Source organism: Schistocerca americana, chromosome 5 (assembly GCF_021461395.2).
Source record: "Schistocerca americana isolate TAMUIC-IGC-003095 chromosome 5, iqSchAmer2.1, whole genome shotgun sequence".
Lineage (NCBI taxonomy): Eukaryota > Metazoa > Arthropoda > Insecta > Orthoptera > Acrididae > Schistocerca > Schistocerca americana.
In genome coordinates this window covers 38,921,799-38,940,709 of record NC_060123.1, presented here as the reverse complement: position 1 = coordinate 38,940,709, position 18,911 = coordinate 38,921,799, and positions in this window count along the sequence as shown.

The following is an 18,911-nucleotide window of genomic DNA, read 5'->3' as shown; positions in this document are numbered from 1 at the left end:
AAAGAATCGCAAGAGGATAGACATGCAGCGCAGAAGGGAAAAGATGCTGCAAAGGGAATGGCCTCATGGTAGCCAAGCATGTATTTGCTGAAGAGTGGTGAGCCCCCTGGGAGGATGTCGGCTTCGTGTGAACCTTTGTTACTATGATGCTTTCACTCTGCTGTTCATAGTAGCTTACCCACACTTCTATTTTCTTATTCATTATTAAGCCTAGTCCTACATTATCCCTATTATTTTGTGCTGCTAACTCTACTGAGCTGGCCAGAAGTCTTGTTCTCTCTGCCATTGCAATTCACTAATTCCCACTATATGTTATTTCAGTTTATCTATTTCTCGTTATAATTCTCTAACCTACCTACAAGGTTAAAGGATCCAACATTCCCTGTTCCAAGCCATAGAATGCCATTTTTGTATTGTGCAATGACATCCCCCTGAGTAAGTCATACCCAGAGGTTTGAACCGGGGAATGGACGGGAGGGGGGGGGGCGGGGGGGGGGGGAGGGGGGGGGGGGCTAGGAGGCTTGCATGCCTCAGCGATACAGATAGCTGTACCGTAGGTGCAACCACAATGGAGGGGTATCTGTTGAGAGGCCAGACAAATGTGTGGTTCCTGAAGAGGGGCAGCAACCTTTTCAGTAGTTGCAGGGGCAACAGTCTGGATGATTGACTGATCTGGCCTTGTAACACTAACCAAAACGGCCTTGCTGTTCTGGTACTGCGAACGGCTGAAAGCAAGGGGAAACTACAGCCGTAATTTTTCCCGAGGACATGCAGCTTTACTGTATGATTAAAAGATGATGGCGTCCTCTTGAGTAAAATATTCCAGAGGTAAAATAGTCCCCCATTTGGATCTCCGGGCAGGGACTACTCAGAAGGACATCGTTATCAGGAGAAACAAAACTGGCATTCTATGGATTAGAGCGTGGAATGTCAGATCCCTTAATCGGGCAGGTAGGTTAGAAAATTTAAAAAGGGAAATGGATAGGTTAAAGTTAGATATAGTGGGAATTAGTGAAGTTCGGTGGCAGGAAGAACAAGACTTTTGGTCAGGTGAATACAGGGTTATAAATACAAAATCAAATAGGGGTAATGCAGGAGTAGGTTTAATAATGAATAAAAAAAATAGGAATGCGGGAACGCTACTACAAACAGCATAGTGAACGTATTATTGTGGCCAAGATAGACATGAAGCCCATGCCTACTACAGTAGTACAAGTTTATATGCCAACTAGCTGTGCAGATGATGAAGAAATTGATGAAATGTATGATGAGATAAAAGAAATTATTCAGGTAGTGAAGGGAGACGAAAATTTAATAGTCGTGGGTGACTGGAATTCGATAGTAGGAAAAGGGAGAGAAGGAAACATAGTAGGTGAATATGTATTTCTCAGAGCATAAATTAATCATAGCTAACACTTGGTTCAAGGTTGTGTATATGGAAGAAGGTTGTATACATGGAAGAACCCTGGAGATACTAAAAGGTATCAGATAGATTATATAATGGTAAGACAGAGATTTAGGAGCTAGGTTTTAAATTGTAAGACATTTCTGGGGGCAGATGTGGACTCTGACCACAATCTATTGGTTATGAACTGTAGATTAAAACTGAAGAAACTGCAAAAAGGTGGAAATTTAAGGAGATGGGACCTTGTTAAACTGACTAAACCAGAGGTTGTAGAGAGTTTCAGGGAGAGCATAAGGGAACAATTGACAGGAATGGGGGAAAGAAATAGAGTAGAAGAAGAATGGGTAGCTCTGAGGAATGAAGTAGTGAAAACAGCAGACGATCAAGTAGGTAAACAGACGAGGGCTGGTAGAAATATTGAATTTTTATTGATGAAAAGAGAAAATATAAAAATGCAGTAAGTGAAGCAAGCAAAAAGGAATACAAACGTCTCGAAAATGAGATCAACAGGAAGCGCAAAACTACTAAGCAGGGATGGCTAGAGGACAAATGTAAGGATGTAGAGGCTTATCTCACTAGGGGTAAGATAGATACAGCCTACAGGAAAATTAAAGAGACCTTTGGAGAAAGGAGAACCACTTGTATGAATATCAAGAGCTCAGATGGAAACCCAGTTCTAAGCAAAGAAGGGAAAGCAGAAAGGTGGAAGGAGTATATAGAGGGTCTATACAAGGGCAATGTACTTGAGGACAATATTATGGAAATGGGAGAGGATGTAGAGGAAGATGAAATGGGAGATACGATACTGCGTGAAGAGTTTGACAGAGCACTGAAAGACCTGAGTTGAAACAAGGCCCCGGGAGTAGACAACATTCCATTAGAACTACTGACGGCCTTGGGAGAGCCAGTCATGACAAAACTCTACCATCTGGTGAGCAAGATGTATGAGACAGACGAAATACCTTCAGACTTCAAGAAGAATATAATAATTCCAATCCCAAAGAAAGCAGGTATTGACAGATGGGAAAATTACCGAACTATCAGTTTAATAAGTCACAGCTGCAAAATACTAATGCGAATTCTTTATAGACGAATGGAAAAACTGGTAGAACTCGACCTCGGGGAAGATCAGTTTGGATTCCGTAGAAATGTTGGAATACGTGAAGCAATACTGACCTTACATCTTATCTTAGAAGAAAGAGTAAGGAAAGGCAAACCTACGTTTATAGCATTTGTAGACTTAGAGAAAGCTTTTGACAATGTTGACTGGAATACTCTCTTTCAAATTCTAAAGGTGGCAGGGGTAAAATACAGGGAGCGAAAGGATATTTACAATTTGTACAGAAACCAGATGGCAGTTATAAGAATCTAGGGGTATGAAATGGAAGCAGTGGCTGGGAAGGGAGTGAGACAGGGCTGTAACCTCTCCCCGACGTTATTCAATCTCTATATTGAGCAAGCAGTGTAGGAAACAAAAGAAAAATTCGGAGTAGGTATTAAAATCCATGGAGAAGAAATAAAAACTTTGAGGTTCGCCGATGACATTGTAATTCTGTCAGAGACAGCAAAGGACTTGGAAGAGCAGTTGAATGGAATGGACAGTGTCTTGAAAGGAGGATATAAGATGAACATCAACAAAAGCAAAACGAGGATAATGGAATGTAGTCGAATTAAGTCGGGTGATGCTGAGGGAATTAGATTAGGAAATGAGACACTTAAAGTAGTAAAGGAGTTTTGCTATTTGGGGAGCAAAATAACTGATGATGGTCGAAGTAGAGAGGATATAAAATGTAGACTGGCAATGGCAAGGAAAGCGTTTCTGAAGAAGAGAAATTTGTTAACATCGAGTATAGATTTAAGTGTCAGGAAGTCATTTCTGAAAGTATTTGTATGGAGTGTAGCCATGTATGGAAGTGAAACATGGACGATAAATAGTTTGGACAAGAAGAGAATAGAAGCTTTCGAAATGTGGTGCTACAGAAGAATGCTGAAGATTAGATGGGTAGATCACATAACTAATGAGGAGGTATTGAATAGAATAGGGAAGAAAAGGAATTTGTGGCACAACTTGACAAGAAGAAGGGACCGGTTGGTAGGGCATGTTCTGAGGCATCAAGGGATCACAAATTTAGCATTGGAGGGCAGCGTTGAGGGTAAAAATCGTAGAGGGAGACCAAGAGATGAATACAGTAAGCAGATTCAGAAGGATGTAGGTTGCAGTAATTACTGGGAGATGAAGAATCTTGCGCAGGATAGAGTAGCATGGAGAGCTGCATCAAACCAGTCTCAGGACTGAAGACCACAACAACAACAATATTTTACCCCAGAGGATGCTGCCTTCTGCCATCATCATTAAACTGTACAGTAGAGCTGCATCTCCTCGGTAAATATAACCATTGTATTTTTACTTTGCTTTCAGCTGTCAGCAGTTGCCCATCAACTACTGAAAAGGCTGCTGCAAATTTTAAGAAACCATATGTTGATCTAGCATCTCCACAGATATCCCCCTTGTGTGGTTGTACCTACAGTAGGTTTGTCTGTATCATTTACACACACAAACCACCACACTGTGCTTGAAATGATGATCCTGATGACATTTTTATTTTATTTTTTAAGCATTAACATTTCCTTGCAATGTGAAGAGCTGGTCACTAGTTTTGGACAGTGGTTGGTGGATGCAACCAGTTTCCCTAGTGCACCCGAGACACACTCTATGGCATTCAAATCAGGAAACCAAGCACACCAGGCCATGTGTGCAATATCTTCAGTTTTCCAGGAAACGTCATCCTCCATGACGTCGAGCATTATCATCTACCATTACAAAGTCTGGGCCAACAGCACCTCACAACAACTGGTCGTGAGTTCTAAAGAGCTTGTCACAATACTTGACAGGAGTTAAACTTCGCCAATTCATCTGTTATGGGTAAAGTTTCCTAAAGAGGTGTCGGAGTGGTAAACACAATCCTTACCCCCACACCATTAGGGATCCTCCTCCATATCGCTCTTTCCACAATGTTTGGCTCTCAAAATCATGTTCCACATTCCCTCAAGATGCAAATCCATCAAGAATCACTCTCCAGACCAAATTGGAACTAATCTGTGAAAAGCACATTGGCCTCCTGTTTGAGCATCCATGTGGCACGTTGATGACTCCACTGTAGACGTTCCCTTCCGTGAAGACACATCAGAAATACACATGAAGCAGGTCTCTGACAGTAAAGGCCTCTCTGCCGAAGCATTCTGCCACTTTTGCCTCAATGTAACACATACGTTGGATGCTGTGAGGTCAGATGCTGGTTGCCGTGGAGTACTAAGGCAGCACCATCCTGCCCTTACAACCAAGTAACGGTTCTCTCTTCTGATGTCACACATTGTCGACCCTACACTGATCTTGAGGATACAGTTTTGGTCTCTATAAATTGTCACTACATTCGAGAAACAACAGGACGATGCACATTAGGCCACATCAGTTTGCAACTGTTCTGCTTCCATTCTTCGTATGGTAGGTGTATTATCTGTGTCACATTGCAGCATTGCGACACTGTATACAGTGATGTGGATGTGGGACAACCCGGCAAACACTATCTGATTTTATAGTTGCCATGACGTCATATTTGGTGTGGTTTCACTTTGACCGGAATGGCGTCTTCCTTGCAGAACACGATCATATGGACATCTGCTGACAGTGTGGGTGATTATGCCATGAATTAGACACAGGAGAACAAAATAGCAGTTTGTCACTTTAATTTTGGACGCAAGTGTATATTACATATAACTGTGGGCTACTCATGAGAATGACCTATGGTCCACAGAGGAAGCTTATGCTGGCAAAAGATGATCATGTCTCATATAAACATTTTATGTAGTATGAAAAATACACTGTGCACACTCCGACCAGTGATCTGTGCAGATGGTGCTTATACAGTGATATAACTCAGCAGGGGCAAGGTGCGGAATGGTGAGAGTGGTAACACTTGCTGGACATGGACATTTATGCTTAGGTGATGTCTCTTGAAGGTGTCATAAAAATCTCAGAGAAAACATACATACTACAGTGTAAATGCTCAAGACAAATTAAGATTGTAAATCTTAGGTCTTAAGTCAAATTTGATGTGGTCAGATGTATTGATTGAGGTATTTGAATTTATGAGTTACTGATTTTTGGAACTGCCTTCACAACAAAGATTATCATTTATTATGTGTTCATCATTCTGTAGCAGGAAATCCAAAGTTCTTCAGAAGTACTTTGATCCAGAAGATGAGCTTAAGGATATACTGCTGAAATCCATTTACTGTTCTTCAGCAATGTAGCTAAGATTTTGCTCAATGTATCTTAGAAAGAGACACTATTTCTATAGTGAAGCTTATGATGAAATGTGCTTACTGAAGAGAAAATTGGAACAAAGAAAAGATCGGTTCTTTGGAATCGCAGTTAAGAATGCTATTGAAATGAAATGCTGTCTTCTTCAGAAAGAACTATACTGAGGAAAAGTTTTATACAGTTCTATCAAGAAACCTTGAACTATCTTCAAAAATCATATGAATTCTCAGAGGAGAATGTTGCAGTAAAGCTATAATTTTCTTGTTTAAACAGAAGCATAATTTTTTCTTACCTGGTAACTGCTGTGGAATCCCTCCAATTAGCTGACATAATTGATATGGACGAACTGTATGTAGAGTTCTGTCTTGTTGGGAACATTCCTGCCAGTAATTTGGAGAGTACAGTAGATGCCTCAGACAACTGGTTGTCAATGTTTACTAGTCATAAAGGACAAAAGAAATTAATAGAATTAGAAAGTCTTGTATCTTTTGCAACACTCATTCCTGGGACAAATGCATGTGTTGAAGACATTTTCTCCTTCACATCTAGCAAGTGGTCAGGCACTAGAAACAGTTGTTCAGTAGATCTGATTAAAAGTGAATGACTAATTACTCTAAACATGAATATGTCTTGTAGAAAGTTCCATTTAGTGATTAAGTTAGACAATATCAAACAATAGAAACTCCAAGTTGGAATATCAACAATATAAGGAAAATATAGATTAAAACTACCGTTGAATTGCAGATGGCCTCAACAGAAAGGCAATTGCCCATTAGTTTTCAGCCAAAGTCTTCTTCAGAAAAGGAAACGCATTCACACAAGTGCTCACACAACACAGACTGCTACCTTCAGCAGCTCAGACCAGAATGCAACTGTCACACAGAACACAAGCAGCAATCTGGAGCAGGTGGGCAAGGGAAAAGGATAGCAGGGTACAGATGGGTGAGAGAAAAGCACCCCCTAGCAGAGTATTGAGGGGCTAGACTGCCAGCGAGCACAGTGTCGAAAGGCTGCAGACAGGGAGATTGTGGGGGGGATAGGGAGCGGAAGAGGAGAGGAGTGGGAACAGGGGAAGATGGACGATTGTGTTTGCAGACAGTAGCACACAAAGAGGGAAAAGAACATGTAGAAGTTAATGGAACAGAGGGGGTGGAAAGTGTTGGATTAGGGGTGTGGTGACAGTAAGTTACATTAGGTTGACACCAGGATAATTTTGGGGGTGGAGAATGTGTTGTAAGGATAACTTGCATCTCCACAGTTCAGAAAACCTGTGGTGATGGATCCAGATGGCTTGGATAGAAGCAGCCATTGAAATCAAGCATGTTACCATCAGCTGCATGTTGTGTCACAGAGTGGTCTACTTTGCTCTTAGCCAATGTCTGGTGGTTGCCGTTTAATTTGGTTGACAGCCAGCTGGTTGTTATAACCAATATAAAAAGCTGTACAATGATCATGGCAGAGCTGGTATATGACATGGCTGCTTTCACAGGTGGCTCACCTCTGATGGGGTAGGACATGGTGTGACGTCACATGTGCTGAACTGCTGTTGAAATTGCTCATCAGTATTTTAAAAACACTGCTGAAAAGTATTAAATTTAATGACTGTATAACAGTGCACAAAAACTTTGTCAGTACTTCGCTTTATAACCGTTGCAGGTGCAACTGCATGCAGAAAAATGTAAACACACTACTGAGGCATGAGGCTTGGTTGAAGGATGTAAGTACACTCACGAATAACAGACCACTTGAGACAATAATACAGGAAGAAAGACTGAGATGAATGAAAATCCACTAATAATTTACTTTTACAGCAAATATTAAGACAAATTAACATTAAAATAAGTAACTGAAGACTGTAGCAGTAGCCGGACGACCTCAGAAGATGTCTCCCACAGATGGAGATGAAACGTTAGGTGGAAATTTTATATATCGGCCACAGCCTCTCAGCCCGGAAGTTTCAACTGAAGACAACACCAGCTGTGAAAGCCTACATTGTATCATTTAGTAAATTTCGTGCTTTAGTTTTCAGCTAATGTTTCTTACTGTTTCTGGTGAAATATTTCAGTAAAATTTTCATTCAGTGTTTTAATTTTGTTGAATGTTCCAGTGGCCTTTTTAATTTTTGGTTTTAGCTAATAATTTTGTAAAGTTTTGTTGGTATTGGTATTAGTTGTGGTTTAGTAGTATTACTGCAAGTAGTTGCTTTTTTTAGTAGAGAGAGAATTTTGAGACTGCTATTGTTAGTTCTATAAATAGTTCTACTGGCATAACTGAACTTGGGTAATGTAGACAAATACTTTTCATCAGTAACTAAAATTTTACCGTGAGTGAGAAGTGTGGGCTCTGTCGTAGTTTTGAGAGTTGTGGGTTATGGTGTGGGATTTGTTCAAAGTATTTTCATTGGTGGGAATGCAGTGGGGAAGTCAGTGGGCTTCTAGTGAGGTCCTCTCCTGGGAATACAGAATCTGTAGTAGAAATAAGTTGATAGAGGAGCAGGAGCGTAAGCTTTTACCCTTCAGGTGCAGTTAAAACATGCGAAGGAGGAACCAGATAGGTTGAGGAGGGTGAAGGGTGCTGGGAAATGGGAACTGGCAGTTGGCAAGAAGGCAGCTAGAAGGAGGAGGTATTCAGACAGTTATATTTTGTGTATATGCAATAGATTTGACCAAGTGTCAGAATTGAATGGAGAGGAGCCTGTTGTAGCTGTAGGTGTAGGGAACATGCAGCAGTCCTCAGCAGTTACGAGGCCTAGGTCAGTTGCCAAGTCTAACAGAAAGAAGAAGGTTCTGCTGCTAGGTAGTTCGCGTGGTAGAGGTGTGGGCCAGCAGTTGCAGGAAGTGTTGGGGGGTGAGTACCAGGTCACCAGCATTGTGAAGCATAGTGCAGGGTTGGCTCAGGTGACTGTCAGCATAGGGGAGTTATGCAGGAATTTTACAAAGGAGGATCAGGTAGTGACAGTTGCTGGAGCAGAGAACAGTCTTGATAGGGATGGGGAATATGATGTAGGTGGTGATCTGGTAAAGATAGCTACTCAAACTGGTGGCACTAATGTGCATTACATGCAACTGTTTCAGTGTCATGATTGGCCTCATCTTAATGCGTCTGTCAGGTAAATTAACATGGGCTGGAGAAGGCACTGATGACAGATGGCATGCGTCACATTGCAGTGGTGCCAGTTGAGTCTACCAGTAGATCGAGTTTTACTAGGCATGGCCTGTACCTCAATAGGTATGGGAAGAGGAAGCTGGCAAAACTTATAGGTGATAGTGTAGTGGGTAGTGGTAGGATCACTATTGGAAAAATTCCTGTAGTAGTTGGTGTTAGAGCTGCACCTGTTTTAGACTGAGGTTAGCTGATAGGTATACCTGCTTAAGGAAAGTTCCTCTAACTAAGGGCTCACCTTCAGAGGATATCATGTTTCGAAGTTGAGAAGGAATTAGCATATTTCATCAAAATACAAGAGGTATTAGAGTTAAAGTTAGTGAACTGCTTATAGATGTTGACTCTGAAATTATTAGTATATTGATGCACCACTTAAATAATTTGACAATTCAGAGGCTTCCTTTGCCAGGATACAGATTAGCTGGCTATTTTTCAAGGAGTTTCTTGTGGGGTGAGGGAGTGGCCATTTACATAAAAAAACTGTATTCCATTTGAGTCCACAGATGTATCACAGCACTGCACTGAACAGATATTAGAATGTTGTGCAGGGGCAGTTGAATTTAGTGAAACTAAACTTCTAATTGTTGTTGTTCATAGGTCCCCTAAGTCTGACTTCAAAGCATTTCTGCTCAAGCTATAGAGGTTTCTTGATTTGCTTTATAGAAAGTACCAGAAATTAGTTATGTGTGGTGACTTCAATACAAATTTTGTTTATGATGGTGCAAGAAAAAGGATGTTGGTAGATCTCCTAAATTCATATGATTACATGCAGACTGTGTTTCTTCCAACTAGGGTGCAGGGGAACAGTAGCACAGCCATAGACAAAATTTTTATTCATTCTTCATTAGTAGTAGTAGTAGTAGGTTTACTCATCCATAGATCACTTTTTATAAGGATATAGGACTGTCAAAGTATTTACAAGTTTAGACTGATTTAAAATAAGCTAATTCATATAGGCCCTACACATATATTTACAGACTTCTAGTTAGAAACAATCATTAGATTTACTCCTGGTATACAATACCTTTTTTACAAATAACTTATTAAATAATATAATGCTACACTGTTCACTCATATCTCACCATCAGTCACTGCACACACTACGCACACATTGTTTCATAACACTTCACTCACTACACACACACACACACACACCACACACACACACACACACACACTGGTGATCTCTGGGCCATTTTCTGTACTGCAACTTCCCATTTGCTATCCTGAAAAACTGAGTCAGCATCCCTCCATAATTAGTGAGATGTTGACCTCAGAAAGAGGTGTTAGTATTGTGCTATGCATAGCTTGGAGGTAAGTATTTATAGAAAAGAAAAAAGAAGGAAAAAACATAATAAAGTTTTATGTGGAATGTTGGATGTTTTATAATCAATATTATTATTATTTATTTGCATAACCTTTTTTTGTCAAACCCCTACTCTGTTTTATCTAAGTAATCCTTCAATGTATAAAATTTATTACATAACAGGTACTTTTAGCTGCCTTTTTAAATAAGTGTATTTTTGCAATTTCTTTAATCTCTTTTGGTAATTTATTGTACAGTTTTATTCCTTGGTAGAAAATGCTGTTTGTTTTGAGTTTTATGTTTATTTTTTCTTGGTAAATGTACATAGTCATGGACAGAGCTGTTTGTGCAGTAATACCAATGTTATTTTCGAAGTGTACAACTGACTGGTTAATGTATTCACATGGAGCACTTAAAATCCCCAGTGTTTTGAACAGATCTTTACAATGAGCTCGACTAGTATTTTTGGTTACTATTCTTCTGGCTCTTTTCTGGAGTTTGAAAATTGTGTTCATATTTTGTGTGTTTGTTCCCCAAAAAAGAATGCCATAACTAAGAATTGAGTGCACATGTGAATAATATATAACTAAAAGACACTGCATGTTACCACACTGATGATAGGATTCTAAGGGCATAATATGCTGATGACATTCTGTTTGCAAGTATCTTTGTGTGTTCACACCACTTCAACTGAAAATCAATATTCATTCCTAGAAATTTTGCATTTGTTACACAGTCTATAGAGGTGCCAACTACATTTAATTTACCCTTGTCATTTTCACTCTTCAAACTTAAATTCATGGCATTAGTTTTCTTTATGCTCAATGTCACTTTATTGCTTATTGACCAATCATAAACTCCTTTGAGAGTTTCATTTCCTTTCTCAGCAAGGAGTTCTCTTGTTTTTTCAATGACCATAATATTGCTGTCATCAGCGAAGAGAATTTTTTCACCATGAGTAACACTACTGGGAAAGTCATTGATGTATATCAGGAATAGTTTTTGTCCTAATACGCTACCTTGCGGAACTCCTACATTAATGTATTTTGGTTCCAATAAGTGGTTTATTAAATGTTTAGATCTATTTGAAGTATGTGGTATCTCTACTCATTATACCCCATCTGCTAGATATGATCGAAACCAGTCATTAGCTATCCCTGTTATTCCTAATGCTTCTAATTTATTTAATAGAATATTGTGCTCAACTGTATCAGATGTCTTAAAAAGATCCAAAAATATGCCTGTGACACACTCATCTTTATCAAGAGCATCAAGTACAACTTTTGTGAATTCTACTATGGCTGACTCAGTATTTTTGCCACTTCGGAAACCAAACTGTGATTCACTTAAAAGATTCTATTTATTCAGGTAATTCATTGATCTGTCTTTCATAATTGCTTCAATTATTTTTGAGAATTCTGACAGCAGGGAAATGGGCCAGTAATTTTCTATGTCTTCTACATTACCTTTCTTAGGCAAAGGTACAACTCTTGCCTGTTTTAACTGCTCTGGAAATGTCCCTGAAGTGAAGGATTCATTTATTATATTTGTTAAGGGGCCTTGTATAATCCCTATGCATTGTTTCAGTACATACACTGGTACTTCATCTAAGCCTACTGAATTTTTATATTCCAGTTTTTGAACAGTTTTATTGACTTTATTCTGTGTTGTTGGAAGTAACATCATTGTATTTAGTGCAACATTATTTACAGCTGCAATACTTGAAAAGTGCTGGTTTACATAGTTTTCTAAGTGTTGTGGATCATTTATTACTTTATCCCCCTCCCTTAGCAGTATGTTATTTTGTGTTTGTTTCCCTCCCCCTGTTTCCTGTTTTATAACATCCCAGACTGCTTTGCTTTTATTCTCTGCATTGTATATTATTTTGTCATAAAATTACTTTTTTGCAACAATCAGCACCTTCCAATAGATCATTTTGTATCTATGATAGAAATTTAAGAATCCTTTTCATGGAACTGAGGTGTTTAAGTGTTTGGGAGGACTTCTTAATACCTGCTGATATCCATCTATTTTTGTGAGATGTTGATACAGACATGTATACTTTTGGAAATGCCTTTTCAAAGTTCAATTTAAACAATGTCGAGAATTTAGAGAATTTCATATTCACATTGGTTTCCTTATACTCTTCATCCCAGCTTTGTTTTTCTAGTTCTTTTAAAAAATGATTTTGTTTTCTGATAGATGCCGTTTGTAGGCTTGTACTTTAGGGAATGATTCAATGTCTGATTTTACTGCTGTTATTTGACAGAGATGGTCTGATAGTTCGAGATCTTGTACAGCTACATCACAATTTTCCCTGTCCATATTTGTGGCCACATGGTCAATTACTGATGCAGTCATTGTAGTAACCCTTGTTGCACTATTGACCAACAAGAGGCATGCCAAAACTTTGAAGGATGTTTATGGAGGTGCTGATGGATTCATTTATATTAGTGTTGATGTTAATGCCCCCACACAGAATTATGTTGACCTTTGTACTTGAGATTTTATCTAGAACTTCTGTTAACTTATTGAAAAAAGTGTCCACACTACCACTGGGAGATCTATACACATACAAAATGATTGATATCTTGGTGATATCAAGCCCTGTTAATTCAATAGCTGATATTTCAAAGTGTTTGTTTTCACTTACTGTACTGAGGTCATGTCTTGATTTGAACTGTGTTCCTTTTCTGATATAAATGCCTGATCCTCCACCCCTTTAAGTAGTTCTGCAGCAAGTGTTTGCCTTTTCATACAATGATAGTACTACATGTTGCCTGCCCGGTTGGCCATGCAGTCTTAACGCACGACTTTCCGGGCAGGAAGGAGCGCCTGGTCCCCGGCATGAACCCGCCCGGTGGACTTGTGTAGAGGTCCGGTGAACTGGCCAGCCAGTGGATGGTTTTTAGGCGGTTTTCCATCTGCCTCGGCGAATGCAGGCTGGTTCCCCTATTCCGCCTGAGTTACACTATGTTGGCAATTGCTGCGCAAACAAGTTCTCCACATACGCATACACCACCATAACTCTACCACGCAAACATAGGGGTTACACTCGTCTGGTGTGAGACATTCCCTGGGGGGTTCCACGGGGGCCGAACTGCACAATAACCCTGGGTTCGTTGTGGGGCGGCGGAGGGGTGAAGTGGACTGTGGTAGTCGTCGTGGGGTTGTGGACCACTGCCGCTGCAGCGGGGACGGAGCCTCTTCGTCGTTTCTAGGTCCCTGGTTAACATACAATTCAGTACTACATGTTGGATTTCTGTGTCTCTACACCAGTGCTCAGTAATACAAACTACTGTGCAGTTCAAAGATTGGAGCTCAACTTCTAATATTTGTATCTTATTTTTTATTGATTGATTGTTTTGATGGAGGATTGTTAAGTGTGTGAAATGCTCCATGTTACTCTTTCCAGTGGTTTGTTTTTCTTTGTGGCATCTGGTATGTGTGATATTTGAAGTGTTAAAATCTGTCTTGTGAGTGATTGTTTCAGTATTTTTTAAACTGCTGGAAATATTCTTTAGGCAGGGGAACCTGATGTCTGGATTTTCCCAAAAAAGGCCTACTTTTCCTTCCTATGACAACAGGTATTTGACCATGTGTGGCCCAAGATCCACCCCCTATATTTTCATGAATCAGCTGTACCAATCTTCCCTTCCCAGTCCTGTTTAGGTGTAGACCATGCCTAGTGAAACCCCATTACTAGATGGGCATTCTGTTAGTAATAGGGTGAATGGCCTTTCAGACCATGATGCATAAATTTTAACACTAAAAGGCTTTTGTACTCAAACAAATGTCACATATAACTACAAACTACGTAGAAAAGTTAATCCAATGGCAATAGAGAGTTTTTTAAACCTCGTCAAGAAACAAAAGTGGTAGGATGTTTATATTGCCGATAACATAGATGACTAGTGGGATAAGGATATCATGTAAAACAAAGCAGGAATTACATCAAAATAATAGTAGTCACAATCAAACTACAGTAGCCCATTACAAACCTTACTGTAAGGTGCTTAAATTGTTATTAGGAAGGCAAAGAGAATGTGGTATGCAAATAGAATAGCTAGTTCACAGGATAAAATTAAAACCATATGGTCAGTTGTGAAGGAAGTGTCTGGTCAGCAGCACAAGGTTGGTGATATAAAGTCAGTTCATAGTAAAAATATTTCTGTTACTGATAAATCAGATATATGTACAGTATTTAACAATCATTTTCAAAACATTGGTGATGAATTAAATAAAAATTTAGTTTCTACAGAGAATCATAAAGTAAGAAATGTGAAGGAAAAGGACTGGAGAGGTTTAAGAAAAAAGGTAGATTTCAAGAAAGTCATCCAGAACTGTGTGTCAGGGGAGACTTACCATACAGGATGAGAAAGCAAGACTTGCCTCTCCAGTCTGTTCCCTTCCCCTTCAACCCATCCGCCTGAAGGAGGAGCCACTGGCTCTGAAAGCCTGCCAGCTACAGCCGTCTTTTACGTGTGTTTTGCTGCCTCTTGTTGAGGAGATTTTTCCATTTATCCAATTAAATAATTTTGTCAGTAATTGATTGTTTCAGTGTGTATGGAATGTAGCACAACTGTGATGTTGATATATAAGAACCCACATGTAGGCAAGGGATTACTGTGGCATCTATGTCTTTCCAACGTGCAGATGCTAAATGTGTTAATATCAAGTATAGTGATGTTATCACCAAACACAACCATCATGCTGCTGTTATTTCTTGGCTGCTGAACACCAGTAGACATCCATCAGAAAATGAAGAATGTGTATGAGGCAGAATGTCTGTCAAAAGCCACAATTGTGGAATGGTGCACTAAGTTCCATGCTGGTCGTGATTTGACACAAGAAGGCCAGTTGATCTTGGAGGCCAGCCTCAAGTGGGTAGCACTCCAACACCCACCCTGCAGTCTTGATCTCTCCTCATCCAAATATCATGCCTTTGGTCCCTAGGTGACTTTACGCAAATCAGTAAATGGAATACCTATTCTGGACTCTAAGAACTTTGAACAGAAACTTTTTGATTGCCCCTTACAAAAGTTTAAGAACAAAATTATATAAAATTTGAAAAAAAGATTTTAACACTCTGTATCCAGTGGCTTTAACATAAATCACGACCAAGCGCCATCATGGCCATTTTCACTCGTTTCACAAGGTTATTGTAGAAACTCTTATTCTCCTCTTTAAAATATGGAATCATTTTAACTAAATTCCTTCTCTTTTCTTCAGACACCGTAGATTCACAGTGTATTGTTTCCAGCTGCACATGTTGATCAGAAGGCTTCACATTCCTCATCAAGATATAAAGTTCCTTGAACTGACGTAAAGTTTCAAAAAATGGCTCTAAGCACTATGGGACTTAACATCTGAGGTCATCAGTCCCCTAGACTTAGAAACTACTTAAACCTAACAAACCTAAGGACATCACACACATCCGTGCCCAAGGCAGAATTCGAACCTCCGACCGTAGCAGCAGTGCAGTTCTGGGCTGAAGAGCCTAGACTCACTCGGCCACAGTGGCCAGCTATGTAAAGTTTCTTAAGTCCAACTGGAATAAGAGGTGAACAAACTTCCAATACCCCTAGCCATTCCAGAGTCAGTCTGATACTCTGCACTTATGAAATATGCATATTGGTCAAATTCTTTTATTTTCTGCAGCTGACATACTTGTAATTATACGTTTCTTGCATAACAATTACTATGAATGAGTGTGTGCGTGTAGCTTCAGTAATGAGGCAAACTAAATCTTTTGGAACTTTACACACAGTCTCTCGTTTCTCAGTGTAAGCAAAATCATGATCAAGACATAAAAGGTTCCTTTCACAAAAAGTTGTATTAATTTCTGTAAAGTAACCCTCTGCTGTTGGGTAAATCCGCAAACATTTTTGTCCTGCCCACAGCAGTTGTCACTCCACATTCTTTCTTTTTACTAAAGGCCTTTTACACAGGAAACAGTTTGATTTCTACCTACCTCTGTCACATAAGGCATCATGTCACAGAAAATTTGACTGATTCAATCGTCACCCACAGGAACGCAAAAATTGTAACTTGAGAGTTGCTGTGTATAGCACATTTCACTGTGCCTTTAAGAAGTAAGAGAACTACTTTTTAAATCCATTGCAGCTGTACAAATTTCCAAGTTAGGCACTTGATTGTGTCAGCTTTCACGAAATCCATAGCTTTGTTTGCTTTTCAGTCATGCAATGCTAGTTACAGTTTATTGTGTTTATTATTGGAATCACACCTCAGTTTGGCTTTAAGAAGAAAACATGTAGAACACATGTAACTTGACAAACAATGAAATTTTAGTTGTGGAATTTTTATTAAACTTCAGCATAAGAATGGTATATGATTTTAATGTCTTTGTGTGGCTTTTGATAATCCTTGGGGGGGGGGGGGGGGGGGGGGGGGGGGGGGGGGGGGGAAGGGGGGGGCAGTTCTTCACTTAAGCATTCTTTGTCAGGTGGATTCTCCTTGGATTAGTGGCTTTCATTTTCTGTATATTTCCTGTGTTTTATCTTATTTCCTCGCCTTTCCTTATGACCACACTCTTATGCAGCTATGTTAATGTCTCAACTCTTCTTTTTGTCAAACAGGAAACTTTATTAGTATCATTATTTACTTTTGCTCCTTGCCTCTTTACTTTGCAAGTATGTATGTGATGCACTGTATGGGAATTTTGCTTCACTGTATCTTTTAGGGCAAACTGTTCCAACCGAGCTCCAGGGAGCCGAAGCGCTCACTTCAGCAGCTCGGAGCCTGCGTGGAGGGGGAAAGCGAACTCACTGCCCCCTGGCCACATGCAGCCGCAACTGACACAATAATCCGTGTTCAATGATGGCTATGACTAGCCGCGGGAGCCCTGTACCTCCATTGGAGGATACCTTTCTATTCATTGAGAGGGATAGTCGTCCGCAATCTCTTATATGTCATAAAGTATTTAATTCTGCGAAGAGGTACAATATACAACGACATTATACACGTCTTCACGCAGCGCACTATGATCAGGTAGAAGGCGTTGCACGCAGAGAACTGGTAGTGAGGCTTAAGAATGACATACCGGGAGACGTAAGTTCAAAAACGGTTTCGTAATACGGAGGGTATCAAAACATGCAACATAGTTCGTGTTGTGTATTACGTTTATAATTTTCAAGTGAATGAGAGCGGAGAAATCACTACTGAATCTGCAATTCGACTAAGCTACAGGGTCGTTCACATCATTATGACAAGTGGCAAGCCATTTTAGGTGGGACAACTCGTAAAATCGTGCACGGTAGCAGTTGCAGAATGTTTGTTTCCAATGGAGGTGCAGGCAATTTAAGGGGTTTGCCTGTCGAAGCAAACAATGTCTCGTCGAATCCTGGACATAGCAGCGGATTTAGAGACACAGCTCAGGAAAAAGGCGGAGAGCTTTGTTGCATTTTCGCTAGCGCTTGACCAAAGCACCAACATATCGGACTGTGCTCAACTTGCAGTCTTTGTGCGAGGTGTCGACATGGAGCTGCAGGTAACTGAAGAACTCTTGGATGTGGTACCACTCGATTACACCGCAACAATACGTGACATTTTTGAAGCTGTTTGTGAATCAGTGGACAATATGAATTTGCCGTGGGATAAGCTCCATTCTGTAGCGACAGACGGTGCACTACAAATGATCGGGCGTCACCTAGGTTATCATTTGAAAAATAAACTCAGGGACGAATTCAGGAAAGACATTTTGACTCTTCATTGTTTTGTTCACCAAGAGGCACTGTGTGCTGAAACAGTAGAGCTAGGTGGCGTAATGAAAGACGACGTGAAGTGTGTGAATTTTGCCGGCGTCACAGTATGAATCATCGCCAATTCAAAGGATTCCTGAAAGATATGGAAGGGGAGTATGGGGATATACCTTACCATAGTACAGTTCGTTGACCGAGTCGGGGAAAAGTTCCTGATGTTTTCTTTGTCATTCGTGAGGAAATATCCCTTTTTCTCGAAATGAAAGGGGAAGAAATGCGTTGTCTGAAAGATAAAACGGGTATCAGACCAGGCGTTCCTAGCCAGGCGCTTTGCCACCTGCCGGCCCACTTGAATGGTCACGGTGAGCGACGCGGCTCCCTGGAGCAGGGAGCGCTCCGCGGCTCACAACGGAGCCTACGAGCTGGAACAGCCTGTTTTAGGGAATGAAAATCATCAAAGAACATATGTTTCTGTCCATATGAAAGCTGTTTAAACTGACTTTTGCAGAAAACCCTTAAAGAGGGAGAAAGTGTATATATATATATATATATATATATATATATATATATATATATATATATATATATATATATATATATATATATATATATATATATATATATATATAAATAACACACACACACACACACTAACACTATTATTATTTCAGCACATTTAGGTCTTTTCAGGTAAGTAAATGATTCCATGCAAGTAGTTAACCACAACCTCAATCACAATTTTTGTCAGTGGGAAATTCTGTTCCATAATTAAATGAATTAATGAACCAAACCATTACTTATCTTAATTCCATAACTCATGATACATGTTGAGACTTTCAAGGCCTACCTGGCACTTGGGAACCTCTTTAGCTGGAAACAATCTACATCTACATCTACATCTACATCTACATCTATACTCCGCGAGCCACCTTACGGTGTGTGGCGGAGGGTACTTATTGTACCACTATCTGATCCCCCCTTCCCTGTTCCATTCAC